This window comes from Spermophilus citellus, assembly GCF_964194105.1.
Source record: "Spermophilus citellus genome assembly, chromosome: 7".
NCBI lineage: Eukaryota > Metazoa > Chordata > Mammalia > Rodentia > Sciuridae > Spermophilus > Spermophilus citellus.
In genome coordinates, this window is record NC_138188.1 from 34318204 (window position 1) to 34339843 (window position 21640).

The 21640-nt window shown below is 37.2% G+C and overlaps 1 protein-coding gene across 2 annotated transcripts in view; it reads right to left on the minus strand.

The window, feature by feature from the left end:
* The window catches only part of STAG1 (STAG1 cohesin complex component), a gene marked incomplete at its 3' end in the record, with an annotated part of 366347 nt that extends 345082 nt beyond the window's left edge, over window positions 1–21265 (minus strand). The window contains exon 1 of one of the 2 annotated variants that reach the window (XM_081301202.1): window positions 21049–21263. Of the gene's footprint in view, window positions 1–21048 lie in introns of both variants that reach the window. The other variant, XM_081301201.1, reaches the window with a different exon arrangement.
* Between the last annotated feature and the right edge of the window lie 375 nt (window positions 21266–21640).

Sequence of the window (21640 nt, forward strand, 5' to 3'; positions counted from 1 at the left end):
CCAGGGAAGCCAATAATTATTTTCTGCAGTCTTAAAAGTAGAGAAAGTCCTCTTATTTTAATAAATAATAAAACATAAATGAGAGATCAGGTCAGACTCTGATAAAAATGCTCAGATTTTGGATAAACAGAAGTAGGTTTATAAACAATACTGAAGGGAGTACTACAAGCCAAATAGGTTTTTAAAAAACATTTTTTAGTTATAAAAGTTATTGTGTCCATCTATAACTTTTATTTTTTTTATATTTTTATTTTATTAACTTTAGGTGGACACAATATCTTTAATTTTTATTTTTTAATTTTTATGTGGTGCTGAGAATTGAACCCAGGGCCTCATGCATGCCAGGCAAATGCCCTATCACTTGAGCCACATCTCCAGCCCAACTTTTATTTTATATATTTATTTTTATGTGGTGCTGAGGATCAAACCCAGTACCCAACATGTGCTAGGTGAGTGCTCTACCACTGAGCCACAACCCCAGCCCCAAACAGGTTTTTGTTTATTTGTTTTTGCAGAACTAAGGGTTGAATCTAGGGGAATTCTACCACTGAGCTATATCCCCAGACCTTTTTATTTTTATTCTGAGACAGGGTCTTACTAAGTTGCTGAAGCTGGCCCCAAACCTGCAATCCTCCTGCCTGAGCCTTCCAAGTTGCTACAATTATAGGCATGCGCCACCATGTCCAGCCAATTAGTTCAATTTGGAACTAAATTATTTTCTTTTTATATGTAAATGAAAGCAAAGAGGTATCCTTCCCTTTGAATCTTGTTTTAAAACCTAATAACTCTTTTTATATTCTTTATCTTAAGAATAAAATTGCTGATAAGCAGGAATAGGTGAAGTTAATAATTAAGTTCCATTACAAAGGATTATTAAGAACTACACGGGCTGGTGTTGTGGCTCTGAGGTAGAGCACTTGCCTAGCATGCGTGAGGCACTCCGTTCTATCCTCAGCACCACATTAAGTAAAATAAACATTGTGCCCACCTATAACTATAAAATATTTTCTTAAAAAAAATTATACTGTCATCCAGCAATTTCACTCTAGGTACATGTATGTAAAAGAATGAGAATATATATTCACCAAAAGACTTGTATAACAATTTCCCAGCAATGTTACCATAATAGTCAAAAAACTAAAAGTAACCTAAAGAGGGTTGGGGTTGTGGCTCAATGGTAGAGAGACTGTCTGACATGTGTGAGGCACTGGGTTAGATCCTCAGCACCACATAAAAAAATAAATAAAAGATATTGTGCCCATCTACAACTAAAAATGTATACATTTTTTAAAAAGTAGCCTAAACATCCATACACAAAAGCATAGTCCTACAGTAATATAGTACATGACAATAAAAAAGAACTGATAACCTGCCACAATATGGATAACTCTCATAGACATGTTGACCAAAAGACTGAGCAAGGGGATTCGCATCTATAATCCCAGCAACTCAGGCGGTTAAGGCAGGAGGATGCAAGTCCAAGGCCAACCCCAACAACTTAGTGAGACACTGTCTCAAAAAAGGCTGGGATGTAGCTCCTGTAGAGTGCACACCTGGGTTCAATTCCCAGTACCAAAACAAAATAAACACCAAAAAAAAAAAAAAAAAAAAAGGCAGCAGCAGCCTCTATTACCAGACATTAAAATACAAAATTAACTCTGATTAAAGAAGTTGAAATGGGGAGTGAAGGGGAGAATAACACAGAGAACCTCCTGGGATGTTGAAAATGTTTATTTTCTTGGAATAGGAGGTAATTAATGGGTAACAATCCATCAAGCTTATGAGTAGTATATTTTACTCCATATATTAACATGATACACTACAAAAAAGATGGCATTTATTTGGTACCTTTTATAAAATGTAAAAGAACTTTTTTTTTTTTTTTTTGGTGGTGGTGCTGGGGATTGAACCCAGGGCCTTGTGCATGGGAGACACACAACAGAACTTCTTTTAATGTCAAATTTTAAAAGACAAAACTACTAAAAGAACTTAACCATAATTGAAAAGAATGATTTTGAACTAAAATTAGCTCACAGTACATTCAATCATTTTACCACAAAGATGTGTCTTTGAATTTTTGTTCTAAAATTTAGAACAAAAGCTGATATGCTCCAAGGAATGGGTGTAGTAAACGTCAGGGTATTCTCTATCTGGTCCCATTTCAATCTTTTTTTTTTTTTTTTTAGCATCTTCCAGAAATAAAATAACTAAATTCAAGTTTATCAGTGAATAGGTGAAATCATCTTCTGTGAAAAAGAGAAGTGGTAAGGTAAGGGAGCTACAGAGGATTATAAGTTTTTAAATAACTGCAATTAAGAATAAGAAAAAACTAGGAATCAAAGAGGATTACTGGGTAATGCAGAGGGTACAATTAAAAATGGAGAGCACAAATATTTAATGGCTCCAGTATGTAAGACTATTACTTTCTCCAACTAGGTTCAGCAACTCAGGGCCAAAAGCACACAACTTAGAAACTGATCTGTAGCTGGCTTTTGTTGAGATATATGCAACAAAGATAGAAAGCATTTCTTTATCCATCAATAAAGTTCTATACTAGGTAAGAAAATAAGGCATGAAGAGATGATACTTGGGACAAAGAGATGTCAAAACTAGAGGGGAATTGAAAGTGCAATCCAACAGTGAAGTACTTGCTTAGCATGCCTGAGGTCCTGAGTTTGCCCCCCATCACAAAAAGAAGACTGGGGGCGGGGGGGCGGGGGGGGGGGCCTAACTAGAGGGCTATATTCTATAAGATTGAAAACATTCATATTGGGGCTGGGGCTGTAACTCAGTGGTAGAGCGCCTGCCTAGCACATGTGAGGCACTGGGTTCAGTCTTCAGCACCACATAAAAATAAATATATTGTGTCCATCTACGACTTAAAAAAAAACATTTGTCAAATGTCTATGTTCAAAAAAAATACATTTAAAAGTTCAGCATATTTGAAATATCATTAATAGGTCTATAGCAAAATATCATTTCTTGGTCTTATTTTAGAAAATGGAATGCTTTTGGCTTACAATTCAATTTTTTTTTTCAAGAAACTAGAATGTTTCCAAATGGAACCAGTCAAATGCTTAAAGTATTATAATTGCAAATATAGATGTTCCTCAACATTACTATGTAAATCCTATGATTTTTTTCCAACATTTTGAATCAACTAAGGAAACTTCCAAACTTCTTAATGAATCTTTACCAAAAAATCTTAATCAAATCAAGTCACCCACACATCAATATATAAAGCTTTAATAAGCAAGAATTGGGAAATGTGTGTGTGTGTATTTGAAGTAAAAAATAATTATTTCCTATTTCTAAATTCAGTCTAGGTTGACAAAATATCATCATTGAATTGTTGCATTGTTGATTCCACGCGTATTGAGTTTACCTTGAAAACCACTTTTTTAGGGCTGGGGTTGCAGCTCAGTGATAGAGCACTTGCCTAGCATGTGTGAGGCACTGGGTTCAATTCTCAGCACTACATATAAATAAATAAAATAAAGGTTCATCTACAACTGAAAAAATTAAAAATGAAAAAAAGTCTTTTTTAAAAATATGACTGCATAATTTCTGGCATCAAAAAGTTGCCACATACAAAAAGAAACAAAAATTGAGATTAGCAAGTCAGACATTCATTATTCTAGTAATAATTCCAATTCCATGTATTATTGAAGAGCACCAATAAAGTGACTTAAGAGATATGAGAACAGCTACAAGGAGATCTAGTTGCATTATGTTTTATTATTGGAATACATGCAAAGGACATCCTGTCATATAATAAGCAATGTAAATGAAGGTTGAAGAAACTGCCAAATCCATGGGAATAGATTATAGACTGTACAGGACTATTACAATATATTTTTTCCCTTATAGTACTAGAATAGCAGTGTGTCTCCTATTAATAGCAACTCACATTCCTTTAAAGAGGTGAGATTTTATAAATCAGAATCTTCCGTTCCTGGGCTTCCCCTCAGTGTTGCCCATTTTAGGATGGCACCATCATTACTCAATTGTCAGAAACCTAGAGATCATCCTTTCCACCCCCCCCAAAAAAAATATATACATATATATATATGTGTGTGTAACTATTTTATTTTATAAAATTTATTTTTATGTGGTGCTAAGGATCGAACCCAGTGACTCACACACAGCTAGGCAAGTACTCTACCACTGAGCTAAAACCACAGCCCTAGAGATCATCCTTGACTTGCCTTTTCTCTCTTGCCTATCCCCAAAACTCAGAATTAGAACACTCCTCGTTGTTACCTCTAGTACAATCCCATAGTCCAAGACACTATATATTTGCCACCAGGATTCTATAACAACTTAACCTTCCCCTTTTCTATTCCATCCCCTCCTTGCCCAGTCCAGTATTCACAGAGCAGCTAAAGCAAGGGTTCTCAACCTTGGCACTACTGAAGTTTTGGGCAGTTAGTTCCTTGTTGTAAGGGGGGTTGTTCTCTGCATTATAAAATGTTTAGCACCGTTGGTGTCTACCCACTGATGCCAGTAGTTATGACAATTTATCCATCACCCCAAGTTGTGACAATCAATACTATCTGCAAACATTGCACAAATACCCACTGGGAAGCAAAATTGGTTTGAGAACCACAGTGCTAGAATTTTTTGGTCTTGTTTGTTTTTATGAGCCTCATGCATGGTTAGCAAGCACTCTATAATGCCAGGATACGTTTCCAGATATAATGTTTTTAAAACATTCTTCTGCTTAAAACTCTCCCACAGTTTTTACATTTCACTTATAATAAAATATGCACTCCTTGAAGCCCTAAGAATCTCAAATATACCTCCATAATCCTGATTCTGCATACCACTCTAACCTCATGATACCATTAGACTCTTCCTGTATTATACTTCCCCTCTAGTAACTGGCCTTTTCAATTCCTAAAAGCCAGTGCTATTTGTTTAGATTCTTTGTTCTTTCCTGTGCATGGACCATTCTTGTCTAGTTTTGTGCGTGTCTCAGCTTAAATATCACATCTTCAGATGCTTTTCCTGACTCACTAGGTAATAAATATTATTACCCCTCACAATACCTCATTTATTCCTTTCATAGCACATATCACAGTGTATGATTATTTTTATTTATGTGATTATTATTCTCACACATGAGGACAAATTACTTGTCTGCCTTATTTCTCTGCATATAACTGAATTTAAATAAATAAATTTACAACTTGGAGAAATAGGTGATAGGACAGTTGAGACCAATGACAACCTCAGTACAATCTCCATCTCATTTCTCACCTGTATTTATGATCACTTTACCCTTGAAGTGAAGGGGAGGGGAAAATTGGGGGAAAGGAGGAAGAGGAGACAACAATGTTCTCTGAAGGGGAATGTACAAATTAAGTAACGTAAGTAATGAATTTTAACCTCACAAAGGACTTAATAAGCACCCTATATTCAATAAATGATGGTTATGTATTTAAAGCACCAAGCACAATGTCTATAAAAGATACTTGAGAAGGGGCTGGAGTTGTGGCTCAGTGGTAGAGCACTTGCCTAGCATGCATGAGGCACTGGGTTCGATTTTCAGCACCACATACAAATAAATAAAATGAAGGTCCATCAACAACTTAAAAAAAATTTAAAAAAAAAAAAAGATACTTGAGAAATGATAGTCCTTGTGGAGAGCGGTGACAGTAACTGGGAGACCAGTGTCTGTGATTGAGGTCCCTGATGACTTCATGGCTGTGGCATGCTTTTACATCTACCACCACTTTGTCTGAATATGGTTAAGAATGGAACTCAAGGGCTGGGGATGTGGCTCAAGCAGTTGCCCGCTCGCCTGGCATGCGTGCGGCCCGGGTTCGATCCTTAGCACCACATACAAAGATGTTGTGTCTACTGAAAACTATAAAATAAATATTAAAAATTCTCTCTCTCTAAAAAAAAAAAAAGAAAAGAATGGAACTCAAAAAGATACTTTTCCCCTTCTGGATCTCCAGGACATACCATACTAAGTAAACACAAGGTTGTTATTCAAATATAGTCACCCCATGTAGCCAGAACAGCACCTCATCTTATATATAAGAAACTCAAGATGACATATCTACTTGTAACCAATTTATACACATATACCTGCCTACTTTAAATCTCTAAGATTATCTGTAGTACCTAATACAATATAAATATTTAACATGGTTAATGTACATGTACAAATTTTTTTCTTTCAAATATTTGCAATTCAAAGTTGGCTGAAATCATGGATGAAACTAGAGACAGGGAAAACCAACTGTATGTTGATTTTGAAAAGCCCAAGGGCCTCATTAACCAAACCCAACTAACCACAAAATGACTTTTAAATTGCATTTGCTTGTTTCAATAAGATAAGCATATTATTATTCAATTTCAAAACCTAACTTTAAATTTACCTATATTCTGTGTATACATTCAGAGATAAGTGGTAAAAAATATTATAAAATATTATAAAGGGAGCATAAAGGAAGCCAGATGGTCAGATTCCATATCCAGATCTGTCTAACAGGATAAGTTTTTTGGAGATGGGGTCTGTTTTGCCCAGGTTGGTCTCAAACTTGGACCTCAAGAGATGGCTTTCTCCTGCCTCAGCACATCTTTTCTCCACCCCAGTAGCTAAGACTATAGGCTTGTGCTAGCTACCTAATTTTAATGTACTGTTTAGGAAAAATTGTATCTTGGGTTATCTGCAACATCAGTAAAATAATATGAAAATAAATAATAGGCACTAATATAACTGTGATTTTTTTTGCCTTCATTCAAATTTGAAGAAAATTATAATTTTCAGTTAGAGAATAGAGAAAATAAATACCATGAAACCCTAGTATTTTCTGTTTTTAACTATTTGAGGGTAGACTATAGAAGCACTAAAAGCTGTACTCCAACCCACCACTTCCCAGCTATGTAACATTGGTAAAAGGTACCTTAACTTTTCTCCGTCACTTGTGAAATGGAAATACTATGATTGTTGTGCTATTTTATTATCATGCTATTCAGTATAGTATTTGACACATTCTCAAAAAGTAATCTGTAACTAATCCTGTCAATTATATGGTTCACAACCCTCATTATATAACATAAACTGGAAGATCTGGGTTCAGGTGGTCTGGCTGGGATGAATCCCAAACACTGGTATAGGTTCAAAGCTCCCAGATGTTTCTATTTTGTTTTGCTGAAGGTTGAACCTAGGGCCCTTAGCATGTGCTCTACCATTGGGCTATACACCCAACACTCCCTGGCCAGGTGATTTTAATGTGCAGCTATTGGCCTAAGGACAAAGTTCAAGTTCTTTACCTGAGCACACTAGCCACTTTGATCACTGTACTTTAATCATTGATCCATAGGGACCCTCGTACTACACAAGCACTTGAATAAGTAACAGTCCCTGAAGAGATGGGCTATAGTAGTGGTCCTCATACTTCAGCCTGCAGCAGAATCACCTAAAATACCTGTTATAACACAGAATGCTGGTCTCTATCCCTAGAACTTCTGAGCTAGTAGACCTACAGTAGAGTCCCAAGATTTTTCATATCTAACAAATTTCCAAGTAATGCTGACAGCACTGGCACAGGTGTCACACTTTGGGAACCACTATTGGGCTACTATTCCTTTACCTGTAATGTCATTCCCAACTCCATCATTCTCACCTCTTTTCAGGAAGCAACTGCTAGCTTCAACAATCCACCTCAAGGCCTTTATTAGCTAATATAAAACTTGTCCCCCCACAAAAAAAAGCACTGAAGAATATTATTTTTAATGGCACATTAGTACACACAGTTCTTTTTTGAAGATTAGAAAAAGCTCACTTTGTCATATATATCTAAAAAAAATTAAAAATTAAAAATAGAAATAGAAAAAGCAGCCTCCTTTAAATAGGAAAATTTTTAAATGGGGGGGGTGGTGGGCAAGAAGACAGAATTTGTCAAGCAAAATAAATTCTGAACTTCAACCTCCACCTGCTCCCTTGACCAGAGCAGCAATTATACAACCATTTATGGCAGCCCTGGCCCAATGTACCACTAAAGCACAAAAGAGGAGAAACAAACCCTGGCTGGAAAAAGAAGGGCAATAAAGCTATCAGAAAAGGAATTTTAGGGAAGTAATTTTAGGGTTGTGAGTCTTAATGTGGCTCCTCTATACTTCAGGACTGTAAGAACTGTGCTTTATTACTTTTTTATAACCACTATAAATGATCAATAAATGTTTAATGAATGACAACAAATTATATGAGATCACCTTCTCTTTTTCATCAAGTAAATAAAGATAACACACTCCTACATTTGGCACCAAAAACTATAAATATTAAGTATCAACATTGTCTTTGGTCTACAGACTTATTAAGTTAGAGGAAAGCATCAATTATTCTAATACACAGTTGGGAGATGGAGAGGCAAAATATCATACTTACATCTTTGAAAATGAAAGACTTTCAAATTAAAAAATGCATTACTTAATTCAGACTGATTTCATGATTATTTCAATAGGAGTTAACATTTACAGGAATCTTAGAAATCTGCTATTTCATCCAAAACAGTAATTTTAAAAATAAAGAAACTAAGGCCTAGAGAACTAATGGCTCAAAGATACAAAGCTAGTTAATTAGTGACACAACTATAATTAAAACTCAGATTTCAGGCTAGGGATGTAGCTCAGGGATAAGAATGTTTGCCTAACATGCAAAACCATGGGCAAGGGCAGGACTCCAACTTGGATCTTATAATCTCATGCCCTACATTAGACTTCTCTCTTCTACACCATGTTACCCTTATATTTAAATAAAATTAAATTTAAAATTTTAAATAAAATTTAAACTAAAATTTAAATATCCACAACTCACAAAGAAAACAGTTAACCACAATTTTGTTGTCTATATCCCACTTTTATGAGGGAAAAAAGCATTTATTTTACCTAGGAACTCACTTTAAGAGTGAAGTTATAAAATACTTATAAAATCCTGCTTTTGTTTGCAGGATTATCCATGCAAGGCCTAATATTCATATATAATCTTGATAAAACTATAAAAACTTAGTTATCAAGGAAGCATAACACTGTCTTGCCAGATTCCGAACATGTCTAAAGAAAGAAAAAGAGTCTAATTTTTTTAAAAGATGCTTAATAATAAGCAGAAAACACTAGTTATTATCTTTATCACTCAATTAACCAGCAGAGTACTTAATCCTCTGATCACTCTCATTAAGATTTTTATCTATTCCTAGTTCTACATGGTGAGCCCAAATTCTTTCCTTTTGGGAAGTAACCTTATCAGTTATCTAGATGATAACTTAATTCACCTTTCAAGTTTAAAATCTATGTACTTTAGATCTATGTACAATACAAAATAGTCTAGTGATTAAAAGCTAACTTCTTAACTCTCACAAGAGCTCATGAGTAAATACTCTTTTTATTTCCATTTTGCAAAGGAGAAAACTGAGGTTTAAAAAGGTTAATGAGTTTGCTCAAGTTTACATACTAGAAAGAGGTAGAGTTAGAATTTGACACAATGTGATACCAACGCCAGAGAACTCTGACAATGGGTTTCCTAATCATGTATCACATGATGGAATTTTTATTTTTTTTTAGTTATTGATAGAATTTTATTTTTATTTATTTATACACGGTGTTGAGAATTGAACCCAGTGCCTCACACATGCTAGGCAAGCGCTCTATCACTGAGCTATAATCCCAGCCCAGACAGTACTTTCTTCATCTGTGAATATATAAGCTCTTTAATTTGTAACTAGCAATTTAATTTTTCTTCCAAAAAATTAATTTAAGGTACAAAAGAAAAAAGCCTAAAATGTTCTTTAACTTTTATACCTTGTGCTAAATCACAAGAATTTCTGTATATTTGCTTTCTTTGTAAATAGAGAAATGGAGCTAAAGAGGAAATCAACCTCTGATTATAGACTAATCAGGTAGACTAAATTAGATGGGAAAAACTGTCAAATAACAATAAGAGAAAACTGAGCTTTAACAGTTAAAAAGGACAGTAGGTAGCTTAAATGAGAGAAGTCATATTCATGCTTGATTATGTATAAAACACTTTTTCCCCTACCTTTCTAAGACTGAGACAGTGATGTCTCAATCTACACCCTGACCTTTAAACTAATTCAACAATTATGAAGAGAAATCTTCCCAGAGAGCCAAACAAAACAGTACAGTACAGTACCTAATTATTAATGTTATCTATTTTAGAAAATAAAAAGACTGCTGAAAAATTCTGACTCTTGTTTGTCACTTTCTAACACACAAATGCAATCTATTGTTATGTGAAGAGAGGACCTCACAAAGAAGGATATTTACTCTTACTTTTGTACTTTACGCTTGCAAAAATATCCTGAACCTACCTCAGTGCACCCACAACACTTCATGTATTATCCTGCTAGTTTTATTACTTTGAGGTTTTGTTTTAAATTTTTAAGTTATAGATGGACACAACACACTTATTTATTTATTTGTGTGTGTGTGTGTGTGTGTGTATACATAGCACTGAGGATGGAACCCAGTGCTTCACACATGCTAGGCAAGCGCTTTACAATCTCAGCCCTGTTCGCTAGTTTTAACTTTGAGGTTTTGTTTTAAATTTTTAAGTTATAGATGGACACAACACATTTATTTATTTATTTATTTATTTGTGTGTGTGTGTGTGTGTGTGTGTGTGTGTGTGTGTGTGTACACACATAGCGCTGAGGATGGAACCCAGTGCTTCACACATGCTAGGCAAGCGCTTTACAATCTCAGCCCTGTTCGGTTGGTTGTTTTTTTTTTTTAATATTTATTTTTTAGTTATAGTTGGACACAATACCTTTATTTATTTTTATGTGGTGCTGAGGATCGAACTCAGGGCCTTGCACATAGAGGTGAGCCATAACCCCAGCCCTTCAGTTGATTTTTAATCACTCAACAAAATTTACATTTTAAAGAACAGAATCTACATATTTTATCAACTTTGTATGTCCACTACCAGATATTGAGCAATGCAACATTGCAAAATGTGTATTTGGTCTTTCCTAAAATCTTGGAATCTCCAAAGTGATGTCTTTGTGTGCTAATGAAATGACTGGTGGCCTGTCAGCCCCCAGATAGCTTCAGAATGGGGGCTAATTACAAGGAAAGACCATGGCCTTACTAGAGGGCTGGAGTTTTTCAACCTCACTCCTGGGCCTCAAGAGAAAAGAGAGGCTAAAGTTAAACTAATCACCAATAGCTAATAATATAATCAATCATGAATAATGAAGCCTCTGTAAAAGCCCAAAAGAGAGTTCAGGTGAGCCTTCAGATAGCCGAACATGTCCTCCATATTTTCTTGGAAGGTGGCAAGTCCAGAGAGGACACAGAAGCTCCATACCCCTTCCCATATGCCTGGCCCTACGCATTTCTTCATTTATATCCTCTGTCACCAGTAAACTAAGTTCTGTGAGCAAATAAATAAACTTGAGAAGGTCATGGGAAGCATAGGGAAAACAACCTAGAGCTTGTAATTGGCAATGAAAGTTGGGGGACAATGTTGTGGGACTAAGCCCACAATCTATGGGATCTGAAACTATCTCTTGATTATTAATTCAATTACTCAGAATTGAATTAAGAGGATATCCAGGGGCTGGGGTTGTAGCTCAGTGGTAGAGTGCTTGCCTTGCAAGCATGAAGCACTGGGTTTGATCCTCAACACCACATAAAAATAAAAAATAAAATAAAGATATTGTGTCTAGCTACAACTAAAAAATTTTAAAAAAAAAAGAGGATATCCAGATGATGTCCGCTACAGAATTAATTGATTGGTCAGTGACAAGGTGAAATCTCCACATACTAGAGAACATAAAAGTCTTTTGTGTTGATTGATGAGTGAGAAAACAGAAGACAGGTTTGTTTTTTCCCTAAATTCTCAGTGGTAAACATTCTCAAATTTATTTGAGGGCTGGAGTTGTGGCTCAGTTGTAGAGCACTTGCCTAGCACATGTGAAGCATTTGGTTCCATCCTCAGCAACACATACAAATAAATAAATAAAATAAAAGTATAAAAGTATTGTGTCAGCTACAACTAAAAATATAAATGTTTAAAAAAAAAACCTTATTTGAGGTAGGTGTGGTGGCATATGCCTGTAATCCCAGACTTAAGAGGCTGAATGAAGCAGGAGGACTTCTTGCCAAGTTTGAGGCCAACCTCAGCAAATTAGTGAGGCCCTAAACAACTTTGTGAGACCCTGTCAAAATAAAAAATAAAAAGGGGTGGGGATGCAGCCCAGTGATAAAGCACTCCTAGTTCAATCCCTAGTACCAAAAAAAAAAAAGGTATTTGACAGAATTTTAACAATCCCAGTCATTTGAGACCACATGAAGGAACCTGTGAAACATTATGTTAAAAGAAATAAACCAGGCACAGAAAGACAAAAATAAGGTATGATCTCACATTGTAATCTAAAAAAAACTTAAAACTCATAGAATCAGAGAAGATTGGTGGTTACCAAAGGCTGGGGGGTTGAGGTGGGGACTGGAAAGATATGGTCAATGGATACAAAATTTCAGAGAAATAGGAGGACTAAGTCAAAAGATCTATTGTACAACATGGTTACTATAGTTAGTAACAAGTATACTTGAAAACCCCTAGGAGTAGATTTGAAGGATTCTCACCACAAAAAGAAAACAACAACTTCTGTGAGGTAGTATATATAATTAATGCTGGATATTTTATTTATATATATATATATATATATATATCAAAACATCATTAAATACACATAATCTTAAAGATATTTTTGAAATAAGAATCTTAACTATTTCTATCACAGAGATAAAACAATTATCCATAAATTAAATATCCTATCCATGATAACATAACTATTAGATGGTAAATAGAAAAGAAAACAAATCTCCATAAAGTAAACTTCAAAATGCAAAGGAACTCAACATACAGAAAAGAAGCTGAAATAAAAATGACCTTTTAAGGGTTCTACAACTAAGCTAACATTCTTATGCTAGTTGTTATCACTTATTAGCTGTGTGGCCTTGGGACAATTAGTCTTAAACATTACAGGGGATTTTGTGCCTTCTGACCACTGTCACAAACTAACCCCTCATGACAAGAATAAATCCAATAAGTGACAAAGAGGGTAATGAATATTCACTGAAATTATGAGGAAAGATTTTTACACAGATCCTACAATTCACTGTTCACTTGTTCTGTTTGTCCTTTGTGAATTATATCAAATGTTCAGGACAAACACAAGAGTCTAGATTACAGCTTAAAAGTTTTTAAGGCAAACACTACGTGTTCTTACCACTAAAATTGAAAATTAGATACCACAAGTTTCTCCACAATGTGTCATCCCTCCCTAATTACAAATCTGGGAAATTTAATCTGAATTTATTAAAACAGGAATAAGACCAGCATAACAATAACTACCTCACAACATTATTGTAAAATGCTTATTGGTATAAAGCAAATGTTCGATGAATTTTTTTCTTACCAACACCAGAATCAAAGATATAGAAAGAAAGGACCCAAGTATGAAATCCAATTTGGTGAAAGCAGAAAATGCATAGAAAAATACTATGTATATGGGGCTACGGTTGTGGCTCAGTGGTAGAGCACTAGCCTAGGATGTGGGAGGTGCTGGGTTCGAGTCTCAGCATCATAAATAAATAAATAGATAGATAAATAATACTGTGCACAGATAATACTGGAAAGTCAGGCTAGTACCATGTAGAAAAATTTAAAAGCAAGTAACAGGGGAAATTGAGAAAATACCTTTGACAATACTTGAGTTTCTCAGTTTCCTACACATCTTGAAAATGGAGGCAATAACTCCCTAGAAAACAGACTTGGAAGAGCTATAGGGTCTCCCTCAGAGCAAAAGACATACTTAACTACCCATTATAAAATATCTAAGTTTCTCTAAGCTTGGGATTCTTCTTTTGTAATGTAACTACTGCCTGGGCAGGTTTCACCTGGACCTCTTCCCACTGCCATGTGCAAAGAGGGCTCAGAGATTCGATGCAAATACCAACTCTCTGGCTATTGCTATAATACATTATTCTTCATCTCTGACTAAAGAGTCTCATGGCTTCTGCCAGCAATCATTAAACTATGGCAGCTTAACCTGGTAGCATGCAGGTAGGGTAAAAATCACAGAACTTCATAGTTCTTGACATGCATTAGCACATAATTAATGTTTATCATAATTGAAAGATTCCACTTTCATACTGCTGGAATGGGTAGGAAAAAAGCAATACTGAACTATATACTACTGTCAAAAGATATACTTTAAATATAGTGAAAAAATGTTTTAAGTAAGAAATAGAAAAAGATATATTCACTATAGAAACTCTTAAAAAAGACTTACCTGGAATGGCTGTATTAATACAAGAATTAAATTTCAAGACAAATATTATTATCAAAAGAGGAACATTTCATAATGATAAAAAGGTTAACTTATCAAAATGACAAAAATATCATAAATTATATGTGTTTTATAACAGTTTCAAAATACTTGAGGAAAAAATTGACAAAAGAGAAATAATTCCAGTCATACTTGGATATTTTAACATTCCTTTCAACAATTGATAAAACAAGATCCCTTCCCTAAAAAATAATCAGTAAACACATAGATGATTTGAAAAACATTACCAAAACACCATAATCTATCTATAATTTACAAGTACTCACCCAACAGTACTTTAGTACAGCATACATTTTCTTGCCACACATTAAATAGACCACATGCTGGCCCATAAAACAAGATTTAATATATTCAAAAGAATTAAAATCATGCAGAGTATCCTCAAAGTGAAATTAAGTTATAAATCAATAAGATATCTAAAACAATCCCAAATAAAAAGGAATTTTCATACACTGTTGGTAAGAAATCAGTACAACCACTATGGAAATCAGTATGGAGATTCCTCAAAAAGCTAAAAATAGAACTACCATATGATCCAGCTATACACTGCTTGGTATTTATCCGAAAGAACTAAAGTCTGCATGCTTTAGAGATATATGCATACCTGTGTCTACTGCAGCACAACTCACAATAGCCAAGTTATGAAATCAACCTAGATGTCCATCAACAGATGAATGAATGAAGAAAATGTGATATATATGCAAAGAAGTTTTATTTAGCCACAAAGAACAAAATTATGTCACTTGCAAGGAAATGCATGGAACTAGAGACTATAATTTTAAGCAAAATAAGCCAGACTCAGAGAAAAGTATGTTTTCCCTCATATGTGGAAGCAGAAGAAAAAAGCAAGGAAATAACAGAATGCCATAAAAGTAGAAGGCTAACCATTGGGGGGGGGGGGCGCGTTTTGCAGGGGTTACTGGGGACTGAAATCCAAATTGTGCTATGTATATGTGAATATGCCTCAATGAAACCCACCATGCTGTAAAATTGAAATGAACCAATAAAAACAACCTCAAATAACAATAAAACAACATACTTTTAGGTAATCCACGGATAAAAGCAATTGCAAAGTAAATTAGAACTATTTAAACCTGAATAATAAAAATGTATTAAAATGTTAAAATTCATGGAATGCAACAGTGCTTAGAGGAAAATCTATAGCTTTAAATGTTTTTTTTTTTTATTAGAAAACAAGAAACATCTAAAATCTATGACCTAAGGCTTAACTTAGGAAGTGAAGAAAGAAAACCAAAAGGGCAGACCAATGAAATAGAAAGACAATAGAGAAAATTAGCAAAGTTGATTTGAATAGATAGCAAACTTAAAAACCATTAGATGGTTCAAAAAGCCGAATGGAGAGGCCTGGGAGGCTGAGGCAGGAGGAATGCAAGTTTAAAGCCAGCCTCAGCAACATAGATAGACCCTGTCTCTAAATAAAATATAAAAAGGGCTTAGAGATGTGGCTCAGTGGTTAAACAACCCTGGGTTTAATCCCTGGTACAAAACACACACACACACACACACACACACACACACACACATGACATCAGAAATTAAAGAGCTACCTACAGATGATACAGGCATTAGAAGGATAACAAGGGAAACCTATGAACAACTTTTGATAACAAATTAGATAAAATATACAATTAAGAAAAATGCATGACAAAAAAACTGACACAAGATAAAACAGAAAATCTTAATAGCCCTAAAACTGAATTTGGATGTGTTACCAAAAATCTTCCCACAAAGAAAATTCTGGTCCAGATGGTATCACTGGTAATTCTAACATTCAAGGAAGAATTAGGACCAGTGGTCACTTCCTGACCTTTTATGAGGACATCATAATCTTAATAACAGAACCAGACAGACAAAATAACAAAGCAATATGAAAAAAATGTACAAGGTCTTCTAACAGAATATTAGTAAAAACAAAAGGAGAATATGCTAAGTTGGATTATCCCAAGAACCAAGATTATTTTAACTTCTGAAAAGCAAAAGTTTATCCATTCTACCATGAAAGAACACTGAGTTTATTTCTCAAGTTTAGCTACCGCAAATAAGGCTACTGTGAACATTTTGTTCATATATTCTGGTATACAGAACAAAACTTTCCATCATCAGGAATATAAAGAAAGTACTAGGTTTCAAGTATAGGTATCTTCAACTTTATTAAAAAAAAAACAAAAAAACTTTCATCTTTCATAAAATATTATCAATTTACACTCTTTCCAAAAGTGGTAATTTCTCCACATTCCAGAATTTCAGACAACACTTGATATTATCAAACTTTTTAATGTTTGTCAATCTGATCAAAGTGAAATGATTCCTTTTCAAAGTTCTACTTTACACTTGCCTGATTCCTAATGAGACTACAAATCAACACTTTTCCAACTATGAGCTGCTGACTCAACAGTTAAGTTGCAACCATTCTTAATTAAAAAAAAAAAAAAAAAACCAGAATTAGAATGCCCTGAACAAAGGTTAAAAATTGTTTCACGACACTTTTATTTTCATTTTATGTGTTTGTAGAAAGTCACAATGCAAAATGTTAGCTTCTAACAAGTTAAAAAAGACATTAATTATAGTAAAATTCCATAGATCATTTGGGCAACTCATTGGTGTATCATTTAAGCACAAAGGATTATACAAGGCAGAACTTGAGATGTTCTTCAAATAGTGTTTGGTAAGAGATTAAGAAAAAGAGAAAAATATGAGAAAAGGAATGCCTTATGTGGAGAAGGTACCATAAAACCAACTGATGTAACTATGACCTACTTAAAGGTCATTTTAAAAGAATCATGTATTTTTCAATAAAGATTTCTCTCAGCACTAAGGTAGGAAGCTGAGATCCTATTCTTTTAACTAGCAAAATGACAGAAAACCAGCCCCTCCTTCTCTGAAGACACAACCATTAATTCCTACCTCAAGAATCATGTCATTCTATAGCTTATGCAAGAGCACCTTTTTTAGGTTTTTGCTTCCCACTTCTTTTCCCTGCAGAGTACCAAAGTAGCAAGAGTCACTGGAATTCCAAAGAATTCTATTTTTCTTTGATCAACAAAAAATTTACCAAGCCATTATATGTATCTATATTAAATTAAGCAATTATCTCCCTAATGAAAAAAAAAATTATGGTGTTGAGGATCAAAACCAGGGCCTCTAAGCTACACCACCAACCATGGCTCTGTTTATATCTATTAAACACCTGCTTATATCTGTTAAAGCTTGATATCCTTAGCTAAAACTATCCTACTTGTGTGTGTGCGCGCACGCGCGTGCACACGCGCCAGCTCTGCTGCTGCTGCTGCTGCTGGGAATCAAACCCAAAGCCTTGCACATTCTAGGCAAGAGCCTGCCTCTTCCCTGAAAATGATTTTCCTTGGACTGACAAAGCACATACCATAACAAACTTCTGCTACCTCTTAATACTTTCGAATAACTATTCCTAAGAATTCTACAAGCTTCTGGACCAATCACACAACTGTCTGTTGCAATGAGTATGTGAATTTACCTGTCACTTAACAGAAATGTGATCTAAAACATTAAAATTCCTTAACTTTTCTGAGATTCAGCATCATGTATCAAATGAATAAAACAAGTATCTAAGAACAGCAAGAATTACATCTTTTTCCCAATGTCTTCCTCCCTCTTAAAATTTTTAATCTTAGTTTTTTTAAATGATTTTCTTTAGTTGTAGTTGGACAAAATACCTTTATTTTATTTATTTATTTTTACCTGGTGCTGAGAATCAAACCCAGGACCTAGCATTGCTAGGCGAGCATTCTACCGCTGAGCCACAAGCCCAGTCCTAATCTTAGTTTTTGTTTATAATTTTCTCTCAATGAAATCAAAAGCTTTTTCTAGAAGGAGGCACTTAAGCTGAGGTACCAGGAAATTGAGGAAAAGACAAAATAATTATTAGTAAAGAAATTAAGGAAGATCAAGTGGGGGCTATTGCTCTGCCTGTGTCCTGTCCTTGCATGTCCAGATTCTAAAGAGGCAAACTTGAAGATACTTTTTCTTCATGATAAGCAAAATTCTTAGACCACTAAAATGACCCACACACTTATATAATCCCCTTTCCTTAAATGTAGGAGAGATCTGTAGATATAATGAAATAAATTTCCTATGACTATTACATGGCCAGATTCCTGCCTATGTAATTAAGATCATTGATCAGTTAAATTTGGCAGAAAGATTATCTGGGTAAACCTGACCTAATCAGGTTACTTTTAAATACAGTCCCCTTTAAAGGGGAGTCAGAGAGAATGGTTCCTGATTCCAAGCAAAAGCAAACAGCCATTCTGTAAACTGCTGCCTATATGGCCACATAGCAAAGAACTGAGAGCAGTTCCTGGCCAACAACTAGGAGGAAGATGGGGACTTCAATCATATAGTCACAAGGAAATTGGTTCTGCCAACAGGTAGTACCCTTAGAAAAGGACCTTAGCCACAAATATTACAGCTACACATGATACCTTCATTTCATCCTGATATTAATAGAGTCCAGCTATACCACACCCGAAATTCTGACCCATAGAAACTGAAATAAATGGGTATTAAGCTACTAAGTTTGTATTATGTTATGCATCAGGACAAAACTAATACACACTTCTCAGTAAGGATATAAGCCAAAGAAAAAGGGAAAGGCATGTGTCCTTCCCCAGAGTACATTATATCTCCTTATATAGCGCTGAGATTATGAAATTATACAGGCCTACAATCAAAGAAAAAATATCACAACTATATAAATTTGTGTAAGTTTTAAGTTCTAACACTTTAATAAAAAAGGCTTTTGCACATATCTTGATAAATATTCACTAGATTACTCCCATTTTCGAGATGAGGGAAGTAAGACTCAAAAAATAAAATCCCGAAGACTATAAACCATGGGAATGTTCCAAGTTAACTTCAGCTCAGATTCCCTCTCCCATATGCTACAATTCCTTAAGGCTGTAGAAGAGCCATTCAAATTGACAGTAATTGTAGTGCTCTCTTCACAGAGGTAATCCTAGTAACAATTTTCCATATTTCACATCTACTTAATTCCCTCTAGCTTTTTCAGAATGTTAAAACTAAAGTGGACACAGAAAGTATTCTACTGAAAAGTAGTTTGCTTGTAAAAGGGACCACTGGTAGATCACTATCTCAATGAATTTGGTTTGCTCAAAGTACGTTTTTAAATTTATAGAAAAAAATACCAACACATCTGTACATTTCCTAGAACTTTGGGTAATAATTTGTGACACATTATCAAAAATCAAAAGCAAGGAAATAACATTTCTGGTTCTTTTAGTATTTCCCTATTTACTCAAAAATTTTTAGACTGAATTCACACAATATAGAAAACGTGTTACAACGTATTATACAAGAAAGGAGTCATTCTTATTTTCCACTCTTCTGTACATTTCCATAAGCTCTTCAACATCAGTTTGCAATTTTCTTAAAATATGGAAAACTAAAGGTAGGGAGTCACATTCAAATTCCACCTAAGATGCAATCACACAACTTTATGCCAATTGAGGTACTTTCGCAAACACTATTTTTGCTAAACTGCAAAACAAAGTCATTTCCAGTCACAACCCGGAGAAAGAAGAAACTACATCCACCCTCTTTAACAGCAGATAATTAGCTATCACAAACAGCACTGTTTTTGCGTCTACAAGCTTCCAAAACCATCCCATGACTTATACGCCTGGGGCACGACTGCATGCAATGTGAAGAGAATCGATAACATTTCAAATGTGGGTAGATGGGGTGACGTGACAGTCCTAAAAATATGAAAATTTCTTGGTCCCTACTGCACACAAGCGGCACCCACTTCGGACCCTGCGAGTGGGGCTCAGGTCCAACTCCGGGCTCTCCAGTTTCCCAGCTCTTCACCCCGCCCCCACCCCGAGAAAGGAGGGAAAACAACTTTTATTGGCCTCGTCTCCCGGGAGATTGGCAAACTAGCGGGGCAGTGCTCGGGCCTGGACACGTTTCGCCAGGAGGCCCCCGTCGGGGGCGGGGAAGGTAGATAGCGGGAAAGCCCGGCTTCGACGCCCGATCACCCCTAGTCAACAGCCTTTGCCCCACCCCGCCAACAAGAGGCCTGGGCCAGCCGCCGCGCCGAGCGACCCCCAGGCCCCTCCGCGGAGGCGAGCTCGTCGTCATGTGACGCCGCCGCCGCTAAAACACCGCAGAAACGCAGGGCGGCGGAAGGCATTCGCGCCAGCCCGCCTCGGCCCGGCCCCGCCGGGCGCGGGCGAGTCCCGAGAGCCTGGGCGGGGGGGCGGAGGGCGGGCTTGGCGGCGGGCCCGAGCGCGCCACAAAGGCTTCCGCGCCTGTCGCCGTAGTGCCCGGGCGGGCGGGGGCACAATTTTCGGGGCCAGCGGGAGGGGTGGGCAGAGACGGGAGCGCTAGGGTGCCCGCCGCGCCCACAGCCGCCTACCCGGGAGCTCGGACGGCCCGCGACCGCCGCGCCCCGCAGAGGCCCGCGCGGCCTCCCTCCCCCGCGCGGGGCCCGCGCCCGGCCCGCCCGCTCCCCGCTCGCGCTCTCTAGCTCTCGCCCGGCCTCCATCTTGGATCGGCGCTTCCAGCCCCCGCGCCGCTGCCGCCGCATTCCCCCTCTTTCCCGCCCCCCGCCACCGTCGCCGCCGCCCGCACTCACCTCAGCTGCCCATCCGGGCGCTGCCGGCCGTCGACCTAGTTTCCCCCCAAAAGTCTCCGGTGTGTTATTCCCGATGTGGGGGGGTTGTTACGGGGTGGTCGCCGGGGGTTCGGGAGCGGGGGCCGCGCCTTCAACGGAGCTGCAATCCTAACCCGCCATCTGGTGGCATTTTCCACACGCCAATGGCGCCGCTGCAGACTTGGGTCCGGACCGCCCTCTGCTGGCCGCGGTGCTCACTGCCTTGCTGACGGGACTGGCCTGCCCGGAAAGGGGAGGGAGCTGAGGCGCGAGCTGGGGGCCGCGGCGGGGGCGCGCGCAAACGCTTTCCTGAGGGGATTGCGCGCACGCGCACCAGCGGGGCGGGAAACGTGGCTGCTGCGTGGCGGCTCCGCCCCCGCATGGAGCGCTTGCCCAGCTCCGCCAATTGCGAGCGGCGGAGAGCTCTGGATGAGGCCGCTGTGGACTGTTCGTGGGCCACCCGCGGCGGGCGGAAGGACGAACACTGGCGCCTGCGCGTCCCACTCGCAGAGCTGCCGCCCGCCATTTTTAGAGCTGCTCGGAGACCTGGGAAGGAACCCGCCCCCGTTTCTTC